Source organism: Loxodonta africana, chromosome 6 (genome assembly GCF_030014295.1).
Source record: "Loxodonta africana isolate mLoxAfr1 chromosome 6, mLoxAfr1.hap2, whole genome shotgun sequence".
In the NCBI taxonomy this organism is placed as follows: Eukaryota; Metazoa; Chordata; class Mammalia; order Proboscidea; family Elephantidae; genus Loxodonta; species Loxodonta africana.
Window position 1 is genome coordinate 104,143,253 of NC_087347.1, and position 18,841 is coordinate 104,162,093.

The 18,841-nt window shown below is 39.7% G+C and overlaps 1 protein-coding gene across 6 annotated transcripts in view; it reads left to right on the forward strand.

Annotated features, from left to right (window-relative positions):
* Positions 1-18,841, forward strand: part of ZEB2 (zinc finger E-box binding homeobox 2) — a 191,425-nt gene that overhangs the window by 142,736 nt on the left and 29,848 nt on the right. For 3 of the 6 annotated variants that reach the window (XR_010322321.1, XR_010322324.1, XR_010322326.1), the window contains one exon: positions 2,402-3,812. The exons of 2 other annotated variants lie outside the window; for them this stretch is intronic. The gene's annotated coding sequence lies outside the window, so the exon portion shown is untranslated. Of the gene's footprint in view, positions 1-1,671; positions 1,860-2,401; positions 3,813-18,841 lie in introns of those variants that run through there. One more of the 6 variants, XR_010322323.1, reaches the window with a different exon arrangement.

Consider the following 18,841-nt stretch of genomic DNA (forward strand, 5'->3'; position numbering starts at 1 on the left):
TGTTTGTTTGTTTTTAAATGTCATTTATCAGCTAACACTATTGTGCATTTGACCTGAATAATCTTCCAACTTTAGGGAAGAATAAAACCTTTTGGCTTGTCCTAAGATTCCTTTCCAAGGTTGCAAACAAGAAGTTCCCCCCATAATCAAGAGACATGCATTTTAGTAGTATCAGATGTGTTCTATAGGCCCTTATCAAATAGTTACTCTTCCCAAACTCCTAGTTCTAACTTCTTTTTCTTGAAGAGAGGCTAGAGGAGGATGAAGAAACATTGGAAGAACTGATTATCCCTGCCCATTCTTTCCAAGAGTCTTTTATATTCTAGCAGATTTGTGCAATTTTTTTTTCCACACGATACTGTAGACTTAGGCTTGAAATAACTGGGAAGAGAGATGAGTATCAGAATTTCTCAGTGAGAACTAAACAAAACATATGCCTTCTTTAGCAGGAATTGAGCTGGGGGTGGAGTGGGAAGGCTTGGAGGAAGGAGAAAAGAAGGAACTATATTTGAATAAATACGAATAAATTTATTAGATACTTTTCACAACCAGATAACTCAAAAAAGTCACTTTATCTTTCTAGGGATATAAACCTTGATGAAAGCAAATCTTAGTCACAAATTTGAGGGAATTGCCCAATAATAAGTTTACATGGATTTGAACTGAGAAATTGTTAAGCACACTTTTTCTCCAAGATGTGTGCGGCCATTCCGAGCTGTAGGGTCTTGGATATACACACAAACAAGCGTGTGTATATCTGGAACACCACACGTTGTAATAAACACAGCTGCATTTATTTGAGTATGTGATCCCATGTACATGTAAAAACAGTCAAACAAACACACTCAGCAGATTTATTTGATTGTGCAATGGGGCAATTATTCAAATAAACATGCACGGTGCAATTATTTGAATTTCGCATTGCATGTTCATCAATCACAGTACTAAAAAAAGAGGGAAAGGAAAAAAACACCAAAGAATTTACTTGGAAAAAATATATATGTGAATACAACCTTATTATAGATTTTATAGGGTAGCCAAAGTTATGGCTCCCTCCTTAACTGTAACTCAACTATTCTATATTCAATGACATTTGTTTCTAATGATTAATTGGTTCACTCAATCATCATATCAGAATGACCACAACGTTCAGATTCATGTATTAGAGAACTTTACAAATCTAAATTGGGTAGAGATATGAAATCTCAATTTGAAGAGCAGAATAATTTTTTCTAGACATCTTACATCGGGGGACACTGATCAAATTATTGTCATTTTAATTAGCCCTCCCATAAATTTCCAAAAATTCTATACATGCACAAAACATTCCGACATTTGAAAGCATCCAAAAAAATCACAGGTGACTCATCTGATCATTTTATATATTTATAAATATTATGACATATGTGTGAACATATCACGAACGATATAGGTGTACCAAGAGCAGATTTATGCCTCTCCTAAGTATGTACTGACATAACCTAATATACTAACATGGGGAGGGGCTTTTTTTAGTCACTGAAATATGCATCGTGTAACAAAGATGAAGAAAATAAATGGCTTGTGCCCATGATAAAAAAGATTCAGACTGAAGGCTCAGCTTTGGTTTTTATTCAATTAAATTGTTAAAATGTGCACAGTGATTTTTTTTTTTTTTTTTTTTTTTTTTAGAACTTGAGACATTTGTGATGTTGGCTGTTTAAATCTTTGTTACCTTCGCTGTGAATTGAAATTGTACATATTTAGTAAATCATGCAGACAAAACAAACTTTTTAGACAATATTTTTATTGGAGAGTTTTCTTTTCCTGTATCCATGTTTAAAAAAAAAAAAAAAAGACTTCCTGTCCCAAAATAAAAATGTCGATACTAAATTTAAAGAAGTATAAAGGAATGATTGCTTCCTTTAGAGTTAAATATTTAAATAAACATCAAGATAATTCGCAGCATGTTCTTTTGGGCTGGTAGGCTGTGTCCAATTTTTTGGGTCTGATGTTTGAGAGGGCCTCTGTTTCAGGGTTGAAGATGATATATTAATCTCTGAATTAAACAAATGCTATTAAATAACAAATAAATCCTTCAGTCTTCATCTGTATAAGAAATATGGAATTAGAGAAATGACACTGAGATGATATGATGCTGAATACATCATAAGCTAAAACTCTATTAAAACAGTCGCCTACCACCTATAATCTAGCACGACATGTTAAAATGCGCCAAAATATTGAAAGTAGAAGATGAACACCACTCTTCTCATTTGGCCTTGAGATGAATATGACAAAGATTCTAATAATTTTAGTCAAAGAAAATGATGGGTAAAAAATACATGAAGATTAAAGTGCTGACAAATGATCTCTTAAGTATTCTAATTGGTCTTTCTCATTCATATCTTTGATTCTCCAGAAACTGCAAATCCTGATGGCCCTGATTTGTAACTGCACCCAATCAGCTTTCTCTCTTTCACTCCACGAAATACGCCTGTTAGATTTGGAGCGAAGGATAAGCCCCCAAAATGTTAAAAATAGACTACTGCCCTGGTAGGAAATTTAGCACTGGCAAGCACTGAGCTCGGGAAGAACTGATCTAACATAAGGAAACGTTCAGAGAAAAGATTTGTGCGTTCTGATCCTGTTCTGACCACTTACAGAGCAGTCAGAGGGAAGTAAGAGTGTGTGTATATGCGTGTGCGTGCGCGTAGGTTTGCTAAGTTTGTGCGTGCACACTCAAATACCTAGTGTTAAACATTACTGAAGAGATGGAAGGAGTCTGGGCGGAGTGTGTTTGAGATATTCCATGCTTTGCTATTTTACACAAATGGAAAGCACAAAATAAAATGTTGATGCTGGAAAAATAGAAGGTTCTGAAAACAGCATCGCAAAAAAAAAAAAAATTCTTTGTAATTTATAAGATCTGCGCCAAAATAAAATAGGGAAAATATTAAATGATCTTTACTCATTTTGTAGGGAATTTAGATTCTAGTCTGTGACCTTTCCGTAAAGCAGAAAGAATCAGTTTTATTCACTCCTAAAAAAAAAAAAGTCTTAATATAGAGCAAAGAATTACAGCTACACTCCACTCTAGCTTTGTTTAGAAAAAGAGGAATGCAGCCTTCAAATTACTTGAAAAAACATGGATGAATAAAAGAATATAAATTTAGAAAGGAAACTCAAGAACATCCTTACTCTTACAGAAAACCTTATGGTATATTTAGTGACCACAAGCAACCTAGACCTTGGTTTTTACATCCCTTCTGAAAGACACCACTTCCAACACAAACAGTATTTCCCAACCCTGTATTGCAGCCCAGGATTGGTGCAGACATAAAGGGGAGAACACCAACTATTAAATAACCCTCAACCACTTCCTGCAGCCCTGAAACATTCTGTGGAGGTCTACCACTTCATTATTGAACGTGCTTAGAAAGTGTGAGCTCATAGGTTTCCGGTTAAAGGTTAATCTAAGCAAGAGGGGGAAAAAAGAGAAGTACTAACCACCCTGCCCAATTGGCTTTAACCCATAAAACACTGTTACTGGATAGAATGAGTTTAGGAATAATCAGCCTAGTATCTAAGTAGGTTTTTTGCAATATATAGTATTTTTATATTATCAAAGACATTTCCATGAGAAGGAACATTTCACCAATGGTGATGGGACAGTCAACAAAATCATATCAGAACAAAATGGTTCTAACATGACAACCACTTAATATATACTACCCTGATTTTTAACATAAAAGTATCGTGATTCGTGCAAGTATTTTCCAGAAATTGCCATGACCTTTGAGTCAGACATCTTCACCTCTAGATTGGCCTGTAACTATGTTATAAACTCCCATGGACTGACCAAATTATAACACACTTTGTGTCTACATTAAAAAGTCAAAAAACCTACTTTTCATTCTTCAGTAAAGCTCTCCTATAAATTGGGTAGAAAGAAAATCTTATGTTTGTAACACATGGAAAAATAAAAGCATTCAAGTAATCTATCATCCATACTTTATGGATGAGGAAACTTGAGGTCCACATATACTTGAGATGACACAGATTGGCTAGTTGTTTCTATGCCACCATGATTTAGAAAGCAGGCTAACTCAGATTGCCAGAACCTTGGTCTCCTGAATGTTCAGTGCTCTCTCCAACATTTCACAGTAAAACACTCTTGCAAGAGACCATGGAAACATCTGAAGGAATGAGTTAGTTTCTCTACATCCTGCAAGGAGTTCATTCTGATTTACAAGAACCATGCAAGCGTGTAATGAAAATAATCTGCTCTGGGGACATTGTGTTACTCTTAAGATGTTGCATCGTCGTTTGAGGACTAACTGCCTATGAACTAGAGTCTCCTTCAACTAAGAGTCAGAGACCTTCTCCGTTTTGAGAAATGCTCTTTTAAAATTACTAACTACTGTTCATATAATTTACCTACTAATTCTGTCCAAGACATTTGATGGTCGCTATGAGTCGGAATCGACTCAACTGCACTGGGTTGGGTTATATCCATTAAGAAATTTTGGCTTCATCCAGCTTCTTTACCCACCATTTTCAGTCTGATCCCACCTTGTGAGTCCTCAGTACCATTCTTTCTCTAGTCAACAGGCAGACTACACTAACAGGAGCAGCAGGAGATTCATAAATCTCCAATGGTGAAATTGGATTAGACTGAAATAGATCAAAGAAAGTTAGAGTGTGGAGTCTTAGATGTTCTCTGATACGAAAAGAGTTGCTCAAGTCATTCCATGGTTATTAGCAGATCTGGGACCAGAAGCCAGGTTTCTAGTTATGGCATAGGTGCTTCTATTGATGTTTCTATTACCGTTCCAAAAAAAATAACCAAACTCGTTCCAGTCAAATCAATTCTGACTCACAGCGACCCTGAAGGACAGCGTAGAACGGCTCCATATGGTTTCCAAGGCTGTAAGTCTTTACAAAAGCAGACTGCCACATTTTTCTCCCTCCAAGTGCCTGGTGGGTTCAAATCACTGACCTTTCGGTTAGGCACCAAGTGGTTAAGCACTGCACCCTCAGGGCTCCTTCTCTATTATCACTAGTGGTATAAACAAAATAATACTAATAAAAAACAACAGTTACAACAACTTTGATAATGGTCTAATTTATTGAATGCCTACCATGTGTAAGGCACAATACTAAGTACTATGAGAAATACCAAGATGAACAAGATAATATTACTGACCTCAAGTTTCTTACAGTCTGAGACATATACAAATAAAAATAATACTGAGTGCCAGGTGCCTCAGGGAATGTACAAATATGGAAGTCTTAAGCATGTTTTCTTCTATACCATGATGTCTTCTTTATTTAAGCACAAAATAATACCATTCCTTACACAAATATATATTATTGAGTGATGCTAAGTGAGAGGTATTGTTTTATTTTGATACAGTAGTGAACAAACAGATGGTATCCCTGCCTTCAGGGACTCACGTTTTAGTGGGGAAGGCAGAAAACAAAATATATAAGCTCATTCCAGACAGTGTTAAGTGTTCCGTAGAAAATAAAAGAAGGTGACTGAATAGTGAATGAGGTGGGGGTGGGGGCGGGCAATCACAGTGAGGGTGGGGGAGGTATCAGGAAGAGCCTAAGTGAGGCTATAGTGTTTGAGTTGAGTCCTGAAAGATAAGAAGCGAGCTCTGTGAGGATCTGGGGGAGAGTGTCCCAGGGAGAAGGAACAGCAAGTGCAAATATCTGAGGCAGGAATGTGTTTGTCTTCTTGAGAAGAAAAGGGTGGGAGATGAAGTCAGAGATATAGAGACATTTCCTAGGTCATGTTGTATAGTGCGATCTCTTAATATGTACTCAAGAATAACTTTAGAAATAGAATTCAGAGAATTTTAGGGGAAAGGGACTCCTTAGGTCCATTGGTCCAATCTCATGTTTTTATATGTGAGAAAACTGGAAGTATCAATCCCTGAGGTTTACTGTCAGGGGTAGAGAACTACTGGATTATCATCCTCAATGAATAACCCAGAAATGAGCTTGGAAACCTGACTGTGGTCTATTGGTGTCTTGGTTATCTTGTGCTGCTATAACAAAAATACTACAAGTGGATGGCTTTAACAGACAAAAATGTATTCCCTCACAGTCTTGGAGGCTAAAGGTCCAAATTCAGAGTGCCAGCTCCAGGGAAGGCTTTCTCTCTGTTGGCTCTGGGAGAAGGTCCTTGTGATCAATCTTCCCCTGGTCTAGAACCTTCTCAGTGTAGGGACCCCAGGTCCAAAGGACATTTTGTGCTCCTGGAGCTTCTTTCTTGGTGGTATGAGGATCCCTGTGTTTCTGCTCACTTTTCTCTTTTATATCTCACAAGAAATTGACTCATGATACAACCTAATCTTGTAGATTGAGTCCTACCTCATTAACATAACTGCCTCTAATCCTGCCTTATTAACATCATAGAGGTAGGATTTACAATACAAAGGAAAATCACATCAGATGACAAAATGGTGGACAATTACACGACACTGGGAATCATGGCCTAGTCTAGTTGACACACATTTTTGGGGAACACAATTCAACCCATAACGGTTAGTAATTTCCTCCTTTATGAAATGGGTAGTAGCATTCTGTGCCCCTCTGATTTTAGAATGAGAGAAATTACATTTCTCAGAAGCTCACAAGACCACCTGCCTTGTGTCTGGTCACAGGCAAATCTGTCAGCCTGAAACAGAAAAGATGTTTGGCCCAAAGAAAGTTTGTATTTTGGAAACTAAAGTGGGAGATACAGCAAACAGGCCACCACTGTGGCACGTTACCCTGGAAGCACCTTCCGCCATCAGCATGTCCCAGCACAATGCCCACAGTTGCCAGCTTGCTCAAAACAGCTGTGCTAGAATCAGGCAAAAGCAAGGGCCTCAGCCATTTCTCTTCCCCCTGAACTTCCAAAAAATACAAAAACTCAGAGAGCTGAGAGAGAAGCCAATAAGAAGTAAGAAACATGCAGCAGGTGGTACCATCTGTGCCCGACTAATTCCAGCCAAAACAATCTGCTCCCTAGAGTTCCCAGTTGTGGAGAAGGGAAGAGAATCTGACAGTGGCGGAGCCAGGGGAGGGGGTGTAGGAGGGCAAGTGCTGAGGCTATTATTCAAACATTTAGCCAGTTGGGGGAAGTAGATTGTTGATGTCAGTGAACTATTATCTCTCTCCTTTTCTCTTTACAACCACTGTGGGAGATTCCTCCAAAGCCTTGCTAGCTGGCAAGTATCAGATCTCACACCTGTGAGACAGACATGTAGGCATTGCCGTGAGTCTGTCACCACTGGGTTGGGAGGTACAAACATGCCACAGCAAGACTGGGAAGCACAGCCCACCTCAAAATGGAAAAACAAAGTGGGGGCGGAGAGCTTAGGTTTATTTTGTTTTATTTTCCTAGCGACCAAATTCCCTCTCTCGCCCATGTTCATTCTATGAAATTTATCCACTGTTTAAAATGGGCTTACGTTCCTCATACTTTATCCCCAAGTTGGCATTTTCTGGAAATAAAATTCTTTCATTTGATGGACTCTCTTGCAAGGAGCAAATCTTCTTCCCTGGCACGCTTACAATCATGGGATGAATAAATGCCAGCATTTCAAAGATAGATTAAATTGTCTATAGTAATAACTTTCCCTTAAGAGAGTAACAGACAGACAGGGCCCATCCTTTTCACAGATGGAGGAGACAGCTATGATGTGAGGGTCACAAAAAGAGACCTGTCTACTTAAAAAAAAAAAATCTTATTCACTGCAAAAGTTCCACCAGCACCTTTAGTTTAAGACACGGGCTCCAGAGTCACCTGTTAAATGCAAATACTTGGGAGGGGTGATACTTGCCATTATCACCTTCCCTTAGATTGATTTATCAATTCCATGACTGAGAATTGAGCTCTGATAAAGTGAGGCTCAGGCGAGTTTGCTTTATTGGCAGGGAGGGGAACAGTTGCCCTCAAGGCAGCTCTGACTCTTGGCTAGCCTGACTCATAGCAACCCCGACTCATAGCACCCCCGACTCATGGTGACTCTATGTGTGTCAGAGTAGAACTGTGCTCCACAGGGTTTTCAATGGTGATTTTTCTGAAGTAGATCCCCAGGTCTTTCTTCCAAGTTGCCTCTGAGTGGACTTAAACTTCCAACCTTTTGGTTACTAGCCGGGCCCATTAACTGTTTGCATCACCCAGGGACTCCTTCATCGGGTGAAGAGCAGGTCTGTATTTCAGATGCTGCCCAGAATTCCTGGCCCTCTGCGGTGTGATGGATCACTTTTATGTAGCCTTTCTAGACATGATCTTATAACTACCACCAAAAGATTGGGTGGGACTATGCAAATAAGGTTCTTGAGGCCCACCAAGGGGATTGAACAGCTTGCTAGTACTACAGATAATGTGCATGGCACTGTTGTGGAGGTAAGACTATGCAAATAAGGTGTATGGAACCCTAACAAGGATATCAGTCAGTTTTGCCATCCTATTAGTTTTGAAATGAGCCATCTCAGAGGTGGAAAGGGAGGGCCTCATTACTACTAAGAAAGAAGAGCTACGAGTAGAGTGTGTCCTTTGAACCCGGGATCGCTGTGCTAATAACCTCCTAGACCCAGGAGACAGAGAGGGAGAGAAAGCTGTAACACCGGAGTCAGTGAGAGATGGCAAGAAATAGCAGAGAAACGGTGGTAGCAGAGGCAGCAGAACCAGGAGGTGGGCAGGAGATGGTGCAGTAGAATTCCCGGCCCATGGAATGAGAAAGCTGAGCACCTTCGGGCAGGAGTCTTGCTGCCAGAATAAGGCACCTCCAGGTACCTGTCAGAGCTAGGCTCCCTGACCCATGGAGCTATAGAGCTGAATGCCTTTGGGCCAAGGCTTACTGGTGGAGTGGGGTGCCTCTGAGCACTTATCGGTGGAGCTAAAGAGCTTTGTAACACTTTCCCAAGCAGGGCAGAGGCCAGGCCAGCCCAAGAGGCCCAAGCAGCTGAGGGGCTGAGGACCAGGGAGAGGCCTATCTGTGGACACAGCTGAGAAGTTATTCTGGCTGAAGAACTGAGCCATTCTTGATCCTGAATTGTAACCTGTTACATCCCTAACAAACCCCATAATTGTGACTATTGTCTGTGAGTTCTGTGTGGCCATTGCAATGAATTACCAAATCCAGCAGAGAAGTAGAGAGAGCCATGGGAGGAATGACTAGTGTCAGAATTGGTAAAAAGGCTTGCAAGAGGAGGTATGTCTGACCTCCACGTCATAGGAATCGGTTTTGGGCTGATGCTGATGGTGATTCCCTCTCCTTCTCCTGAAGTTAGAGGAGGTCAGACACACCTACTCTATTAGTCATCTAGGGCTGCTACAACAGAAATACCACAAGTGGATGGCTTCAACAAAGATGAATTTATTCTCTCACAGTTAAGTAGGCTAGAAGTCCAAATTCAGGGCGTCAGCTCTAGGGGAAGTCTTCTTCTCTCTGTTGGCTCCGGAGGAAAGTCCTTGTCATTAGACTTCCCTTGTTCTGGGAGCATCTCAGCACAGGAACCTCAGGTCCAAAGGAAGCGCTCTGCTCCCAGCACTGCTTTCTTGTTAGTATGAGGTCCTCATATCTCTCTGCTCGCTTCTCTCTTTTATACTTCAAAAGAGATTGGCTTAATAAGACACCATCTAGCCTTGTAGATCTCATCAATATAACTGCCGTTAATCTATCTTATTACATCATAGCGATAGGATTTACAACACATAGGAAGATCACATCAGATGATAAAATGGTAGACAATCATACAATACTGGGAATCAAGGCCTAATTAAGTCAACAGACATTTTGGGGTGACACAATTCAATCCAGGACACCTACCATTTTTTACACTCGTTGGCCCCCGGAAGAATAAGGAGATGGAAGCATTCAAGAAGGAAAAGTATGTAGAGCAAAGAAAGAAGTGGGAAAGGAGAACGCAACTCTTCCTAACCACCCCCCAAAAAATCATGTTCAAGGCCTTAGAGTTCATTCTCTGAGTTGGATAAAAAAAATCAAGATCAGTTTCTGAACTAACCATTCTCTGATGCCTGTGCTTTAGCAGATAAAACACATATCAGCAGCCATATCACTTTTGGTTCTGAGACGCATGTCATCAGGAAAAAGACAAACTGCCTACTCTCTTACCTAAATGCCTTCTATAAGGTATTCTTTTTAATTAGGGTAATTAAATTCTTGTTTCAAAGGGCACCGAAGTGCAAGCATTATCGTCCGATTTCCTGTAAAGAGGGTTTTCCTGCCTTTCTGTTCCACATGATGTCCATTTACAGGAGAAGCACCAAGTGAGTCAGACATTCTGGTTACAGGTTTGTGGCTTGTGTCAGCGTTTAAGAAGAGGGAAATGAGAAAGGAAAATATAAATAGGGAAACAGTGTCAGAGGGCAGGCCAAGATAATGGAAGAACCAGAGAGCAGAGGAAAAGGGTGTTGTGTGGGAACCAAAAACTTGCTTCAGGTAGGAAATTTCAGGAAAAAATAGAGAAAGGTTTTTTAATTAAGGGGGGCAAATCCAAGCTGATCTTTATTGTTTGTTTGTTGTTGTTGTTGCTGTTGTTTGCAGCCTGAGTTCAGAAATAGAAATCAGTGAGATGGGCCCTCTCGCCAGATTCATCACTGCTGTGCGATCTTAACTTTTTTCAGCTCTAGTTTCTGGTGAAATCAACTGATCCTAGAGGCAATGTACTGACCACATTGAGACTTGGGAATCATATTGGGAGTTCATGTGTAAGGCAACATGAAAGCCTGAGAGGGAGCTTAGTCAGCTGGTGTGTGTTTTACAGATTACTCAGGCAGCCAATGGCCTAAAGCTGGGAATCAGTGAGACCAAGTTCTGGAACGAGTTCTCAGATGCACCGAGAGCTCCGTTCTGCGCCATTACTCCATGCCTCCCCCTGCCTGCCTGCCCATGTGTGAGCCACGAAATGTGCAGCTATGAAATGAGGGAATGGTTCAGTGAAAACCACTCAAATCTTTCCTAGAAAAACAAACAAAACCCTATGTCTACTTCACAGAAGGCCAGCATGCCATCCTTTACATTGTATTTCCAGAAGATGGTATATCGTCTTGAAAGCCTGGCTTAATTTACTTTTATCTACGTTTTGTGGTATTTTTTATATGCCATTAGTCAGTTATTGCAAGTTACTAGCGCTAACAGTCTCACCTAATGTATTTAATTTGTTTTGAAAATCATAGCGCATCAGCTTTTAACCCCATTGATGACTTCCTCCTTAAAAGTCCTCATTTAAATCCGTAACCACATTCTTCTTGGTTTTCCTCCTACCCACTGACCAAGGTCTGCTTTCTCCACTCAACCCTTAAATGATAGCATTTCCCAGGGCCCCTCTGGGGCTCTCTGCTCTCCTCATTCTGATCACTGTGTTTCAGTAACCTTTTCAACACCCACAGCTTCAACTCCTACCTATATACCAGACTCAAAACTGCATCTTCCCAGCCAAGCCTCTCTCCAGCAAGAGTAAGCCTGCACATGCAACTGAAAACTGGATATCACCACCGGATGGTCTCGAAGACACCCCAAACTTCACAAGTCCAAAATGAACATGGCCATACACTTTCCCCTCCCACACAAAAAAGATGGTGAATGCCACCAAGCAGGTCACTCAGGTGAAAATCTTGAGTCTTCCTGTTTTATCTCTAACTGGGTCATCAGGTCTTATGAGCCCTGTTCCTGTTCTCTCTCCTGCCTATACCCTTTTCCTTGATCACCATTGTTACTCTTTTTTCAAGCCTATATCAAATCCTGAAAATTTCCACAATAGCGTCTTAATTGGTCACTCTGGCTCCAGTCTCACCAATGGTGCTGTGTGGTTCTACTGCAGCAGGGGACAGAGCTGTCACTGATGGTTAATGAGGAACTAGTAGAAGGAAGAATGCTACTATCTATGTGCCTTACAAGCTTTCTTGATATTCTTGACATATGCTTTACTTTAACATTATTTCACCACAGTCGTAACTGTTATGTTGACATATTTCCTTAAAAACGTTTGAAAAGAATAATGTTCTCATGAGTAACAACTGGCCTCCTCCTCTCCCCACCACATCCTTAACTATACTTTTTATCACTTTCTCACTCATCCCACATTCCTGCCTAGGACTAAAGTGTCTTTTGCTGTTCTTTCCTTTCAGGTACATCTTCTCTTACCTGAACATGTAGGCTCCTGAAGGATGGGGACCATGTCATCTTTGTAGTGCCCAAACGAAACCAAACCAAATCCTTTGCCATCAAGTCGATTCTGACTCATAGCGACCCTATAGGACACAGTAGAACTGTCCCGCAATGAGTGGCTGGTGGTCCCCGTTCTCAGTAAGTTACTGACACCAGGTGAACATTCAGTAAATGTTCACTGAATTAACAAGTGTGCATTGACCACATGAAAGCCCTGCTTAAAAATCATTCAATGGTTCACAAAGCACTCAAAATGAAGTTCATATTCCTTAGCTTGGCCCACAAAGCTTTCATAAGCTGGCTTCTCCTTGCCCTCATTTCTGTTTCTCCAATTGCGTCTGCCTGGACACACTTCCCTGTGTTTTCTTTTTGTCTCCACAACATAGGTCAAAGTTCACCTTCTTAATAAAATCTTCTCCGAAAAACCTATTCTTAGAATGCCCTTCCTTTGGGCTTCTGTTAGCATCCTGCACATGCTTCATTAATGCACATATTCAAAGGTTGGTTTATCAAAGGCTATACGTTCCTGGATGGTGCAAACGCATAAGCACTGGACTACTAGCTAAAAGGTTGGTGGTTTGAACCCACCTAGAGGTGCCTTGGAAGACAGGCAATCTGCTTCCAAAAGGTCACAGCTTTGAAAACCTTATGGAACAGTTCTATTCTGTACACATGGGGTCACGATGAGCCGGAATCAACTCAACAGCAACTAAAAACAACATGTGTTCCTGGAAGCTAAAAAACTGAGAAGACTGACTCCAATACCTGGCATGAAGTCTGAAACATAGTAAGAAGCAAGGAAATGCATGAGGCCAGAGACTCAGCAATATCTAGTCCTCTAGTGAATCCAGTTATTAGCCAAATAGAAGGACAAATCGGTGGTAAGAGAGAAGATAGCAATGATGATGCGAATGATGTAAAAATAATGACCTGTGGAAGGACCCCAATACAAGCTAGAAATTCAAGTTTTAATAAATCTGAAGATGAAAAAAATTTTTTTCAAGGATATACTGGGGCACAGATTTTATTCACAAGGGTTAATAATTTCATCTCTTAATGGACCTCAAAACCATTAACTATGAGTAGCAGTATCAACCTCCACTACTGACATCCAGATATTGATTGAATTGTAAAATTAGTGAGGCAAAGCTCACTACAATCCAAATGAGGTAAGTTAAAGAGAAACATAATAGGTCCTACACCTGACACAAGAGCCCTGGTGGTATAGTGTTTAAGAGCTCAGGCTGCTAACCAAGAGGTCAGCGGTTCAAATTCACCAGCAGCTCCTTGGAAACCCTATGGTGCAGTTCTTTCTGTCCTATAGGGTTGCTATGAGTCAGAATTGACTTGATGGAAATGGGTTTTTTTTTTTTCTTTCTGTACCTGGCACTGAATGTGAACATAGCCTTTAAACCACTTTAGCAATGACTCCGCCAAGGAACATGAACTACATAAAAGAGGAAGAAGCCTGAAGTAATCCGGAATGCATTTTCTTCAACGTCTCTGGAATTTTCAATTACCTCAGTTTCCTGACAAAGCTTTGCTGAAGTCAGTAATTTACAGTAACAAACAGCAAGATAACAGCAGGTTTGTGTGGGCCAGAGGTAAATTTGGGTCTAATATGACTAATGTATCCTGTAGTGAAGGACAGTGCGAGGCATGAAAAAAGGTACAATTTATATTAATTATTTTTATATAAAGCAAAAACTATATGCATAAGTATATATTACAGAGTAGGTGAACATGCTGGTTTCATCTGTTCTTTCCTATGAAATAGAACTACTTCTTTCTTAAATCCTAGTGGCTTTTTATAAGGGCTCCATCATAGATTTCCTGTAGGAGCTAGACTGAAGATAAAAAAAAACCATGGCCTGCATTTGTAACTTCACTTTACATATGCCAGAACATACTTTGAGTACCCTCGGTGTTTTGAGAACTATGAGTAATTACAAAAGAAGTAGCAGATACAATTATTGCTTTGGGCAGTGTACAGTCATTTAAATGGAATCAAGACAAACAAGTGGAAGGACATAGAAAGACACAATAGCCTCTTTGCCAACTGGAATGTTCCATGAACCCAGATATACTAGTTAACCAAATTTCTTAAGTCACAGAGACAATTACAAAACTTTTTCTCCAGTCATTGTAACAACATCTGGCAAATTTTATCAGCCTGCTTTGTCCCAGAATGTGAAGTCTAAAGATCAGGAAGCCACCTAGCCGTGCTGATGGAGGACCTTGTAGTTCCTTGGGGTCTACATCACAAGTTTCATTTCTCATTGTACGGGACTGAATGTGCAATGACCACAGGCTTTCCTTGAACTTTGTTTCTCTTGATCCTCTCATGAAATTGCTGATAGGGACTTGTTCTCTCATGATTTTGCTGTTTTTTTCTTCCTCCTAAACCTAAGGATAGCAAAACCAGAACATTTCAACTAAGGGTTTTGGAGTAGTTTCATCAGCAATAAAATGAGGGGTTTTAAAGGATAAATTCTTCAGCTCCTTCCTAAAAATGCTATGGTGCTGGAGGGGTTCTGGGTAAGGGAGCTTTCTTTGCTTAAAACAAGAAGATTTGAGATCATGAGTGAGAACCCGGGCTTTCTAGTGAAAATATGAGTTGGAGTAGCTCTGTCTCTTCCTAGCTGTGTGCTCTTTGCCAAGTTATATCACTGAACCTCAATTTACTTACCTTTAAAATAGGAACAATATTGATAACTATTCCACAGGATGGTTGTGAGGATCAAATGAGACAACAAATATGAGAACATCTTGCAAATTAGACACTGGTAATGGTACAAAGGAAACCCTGCTGGCATAGTGGTTAAGTCCTATGGCTGCTAACCAAAGGGACAGTAGTGCAAATCCACCAGACGCTCCTTGGAAGCTCTGTGGGGCAGTGCTACTCTGTCCTATAGGGTCGCTATGAGTCGGAATCGACTCAGCGGCACTAGGTTTGGTTTTTTGAATGGTACAAATGTGTACAGAGTTTATTCATTTCATTGACTCTCTTTGGACTTCCTGCTACAGTTGTCCTTTCTTTCTTCCCTCTTGGGTTTGAGGTATTCTTTCTTTTGGTGATGTCTTCTTATAGATAGATCCACGGAGAGGTCTCTACAAGGCACACAGTAATTTCAGTACTTAGAAATTTTCCAGCAAGACTCACCCTCAAAACCATCTCACCTCTGCAAAAAATGGCACCCATCAAAAAAACAGACAATAACAAATGCTGGTGAGATTTCGGGAAGATTGGAACTCTTATACACTGCTTATAGCATTGTAAAACAGTACAATTGCTATGGAAAATGATATGGTGGGTCCTCAAAACGTTAGAAATAGAAATACCTTATAATCAGGCAATGCCACTCCTAGTTATGTATCTAGAGATATAAAAGCAGTGACACGAATAGACATATGCACACCTATGTTCATTGCAGCATTATTTACAGTAGCAAAAAGATGAAAACAACCTAAATGAACAAATTGTGGTACATTCATAGAATGCAATACTACGCAATGATGAGTTTGCGAAGCACCTTGTAAAATGGATGATTCTGGAGGACGTTATGTTGAATGAAATAGGTTAAACACAAAAGAACAAATATTGTATGACCCACTTTTATAAAAAGTTAAGAACAGGTGTACGTATAGACAGCAATGTTTTTTGATGCTTCCGGGGAAGGAAGTGGAGTCACTCACTTGATAGTAGGCGTGTTTTAACTCTGGTGATGGGAAAGGCAATACACAATATTGACCAAGGTAAATGAAGATACTGAGAGGTATGCAAGAATAAAGGACAACTATGGAAAATGCTGTAACATATACAATTTTGCAACAACAGTAATAACTAGCAAAAAATATTTGAGTGATTACGTAGGTAGATATGCATGTTATACGGGTGTGGGAAAGCATATGGGAGTTCATGTGCATGCATATATAGGTATATTTGTGGGAATATGTACATATATGTTTATACATGCTGCATATATACAATAAAGCGCATATGGATACTCCTTGAGCATATCCAAACACCTCATGGGATTGATTTACTGAGTTTGAAGGCTCAGGACCATAGTCTCATGGGACAACTAGGTTAATTGGAGTAACTTAGTTCATAAACATAATGTTATACGTCTTAGTTTAGTGAGTATCATCTGGGGACTTCAAAGCTTGCTAGTGGCCATCTAAAATACAATTATTGGTCTCTTCCCACCTGGAGCAAAGGAGAGTGAAGGAAACCAAAGAATCAAGGAAGAAATTAGTCCACAAGACTAATGGCCTATGCAAATGACAGCCTTTTCTAGCCTGAAACCAGAAGAGCTAGATGGTGCCTGGCTACTACTACCGACGGTTCTGACCGGGGACATAACAGAGGGTCTCAATTAGAATGAAAAAAAAGTGTAGAACCAATCTAAAATTCATTAAAAAGAGGACATGCTAACTGGAATGTTAGAGACTAGAGGAACCCCTGAGACTGTTGCCCTAAAATATCTTTTTAACCTGGAACTGAGGCCACTCCTGGAGGTCACCTTTCAGCTAAATAATGGATTGGCCTGTAAAATAAACAATAACACCTGTGAGGAATGAACTCCTTTAAACAATCAAGTATACTAGGCCCAATGGTCACTATTGCGGGGAATGTAACCAACGTCACAGAACAACTTGTGTATGAATTGTTGAATGGGAATCTAATTTGCTATGTAAACTTTCACCTAAAACAGAATAAAATATTTTTTAAAAAGATTCATCCTCAAAGAGACCCTTTGTTTCCTGGTGGACGGTAGCCTTGGATTGCTAAAAGAGGAAGGAATGTTTGACAATTATCAGTCCGAAGAGAGGCCTCGGAGCATGAGAAATGAGGAGGTTGTTCTGTGTCGATTCTAGATATGTGGTGCCTCTGCTGCTCTTGATAGATAATTCAGGAAGATAACAAAGTAGTCACAAGGGCAAACCTTCATAACAAGACAGCAGAGGCACAGCTCACAATTTGAGCCTTCCCATTAGCCTTTTTGCATATTTTAAAGAGAGGCATTTAAATCATGATATAGCCTTGCCTGTCAGGTTAATCGGCCCATATGGGAAACCTCATAAGAAACTCGAGAGAGATTCAGGAGGGGAAACTGCTAGAGATAAAAGCTGAAGATCCAAATATCAGGAAGTGTAGTAAAAAAAAAAAAAAGGGATTACTGTTTTTCTTCAGCTAATTTTGATTCTGATGAATACTAGGTTTTCGTTGGTACTTTTTGTTCCTCAAATCTTCTTTTTTTTTTTTTTTTAGTTACATTGTTCAGCCAAGTATTTCTTTGGCTTCTATGAAAACAAAACAGTGAGAGGTCCTGTAAACAACCAGTTCCACGAAGACTGGCTTGAAAAATATATGTAAATGACAACCTGAAAGACCATTCCTATTGTAAAGATAAAAAGATACATAGAGAGAGAGAGGGGGCAGAATAATAAAACTTAATGTTAGTTATAATGGATTGGAATTATGGTAACTCTTACCATCCTGTTTAGTTACTTTCTGTTTCTCCAACAAACTAAACAGGTCATACACCTTGATATATTCTGATTCTCAGATGGTGAGTTACATCTCCAGTTAAACTGTTCTAATAAGATTATTTGTAAACAAATATTTACTGATTGCCACTGAATTCCAGTCAGCGTGCTAGATAGACATCAGGATTAGATGTAGGACAACATATGGACACTCATATGCAAACACTTCATTAGAGGAGGAGCAGAGAGGAAGGAGTTCTGTGTTCTGTAAGCTCTCTGGCTAAGGGGGCGAAGGGAGTCTTCAGACAAGAGGGGCTATTTGGGTTTGGTGTTGAAGAATCAATAGAAGGTTATCGGGTTGAAAACAGAGGGTAATGTTCTAAGTCTCAGAATGTCAAGGAGTTTGCATGACAATAGGATGGTAAGTTCAGGATCTTCCTTGAGCTTTCAGTTATAAACTCTTTTGGATGAAACCCAAAGTAGACTTTCTATTTAAACCAAAAATAATAATAATAATGCAATTCAATTAAAACCCGTACTATAACAGATTAAATTATTTCAATTCTCCTGGGTATTAATTACTTATATCTCACAATTGGTAATGAAGAGCTAAAATCAAATGATGATGTTTGGATATGATCTATATTGCTAAAGAACAACCTCCTTGCATTATAGGTAGAAGAAGGAAGAAAACCACTTCAAGTCTCAGCAATTAAGTACTGCCCACCACCCCCCATCGATAAATATGACTGGAATATCACCACAACAGTAGAGCAAGTGCTTGATTGATAGGTCATGGCCACTTCGATTTTGACCTTTCACTAGAAACCTCTTCTCCTAGTGACTTCCAGATGTGGTTGCTTGACCATTAGCAAGTAGTGAAGACTGAAACCTTATTTCCCATAAACTATGAATAAAAGCTATGACTTATAAGAACATTATCTCATTATTACAAACAACATGACAGGAATTTGAGGATATAATTTAAGCATTTTAATGAAGTTTTTGTTCTATCTCCCCTTCCTAAAAACAGTATCTCAAAGTTAGACTCTGTAACAGGAAATAGAACAGCTTGACAAAAGGAACCACAACTGTATATCTAAACTGGCAGATATTTGTATGGTGTGGAGCGATACATATGTTCACCGCCCTTTACTGGTTAAACTGTATTT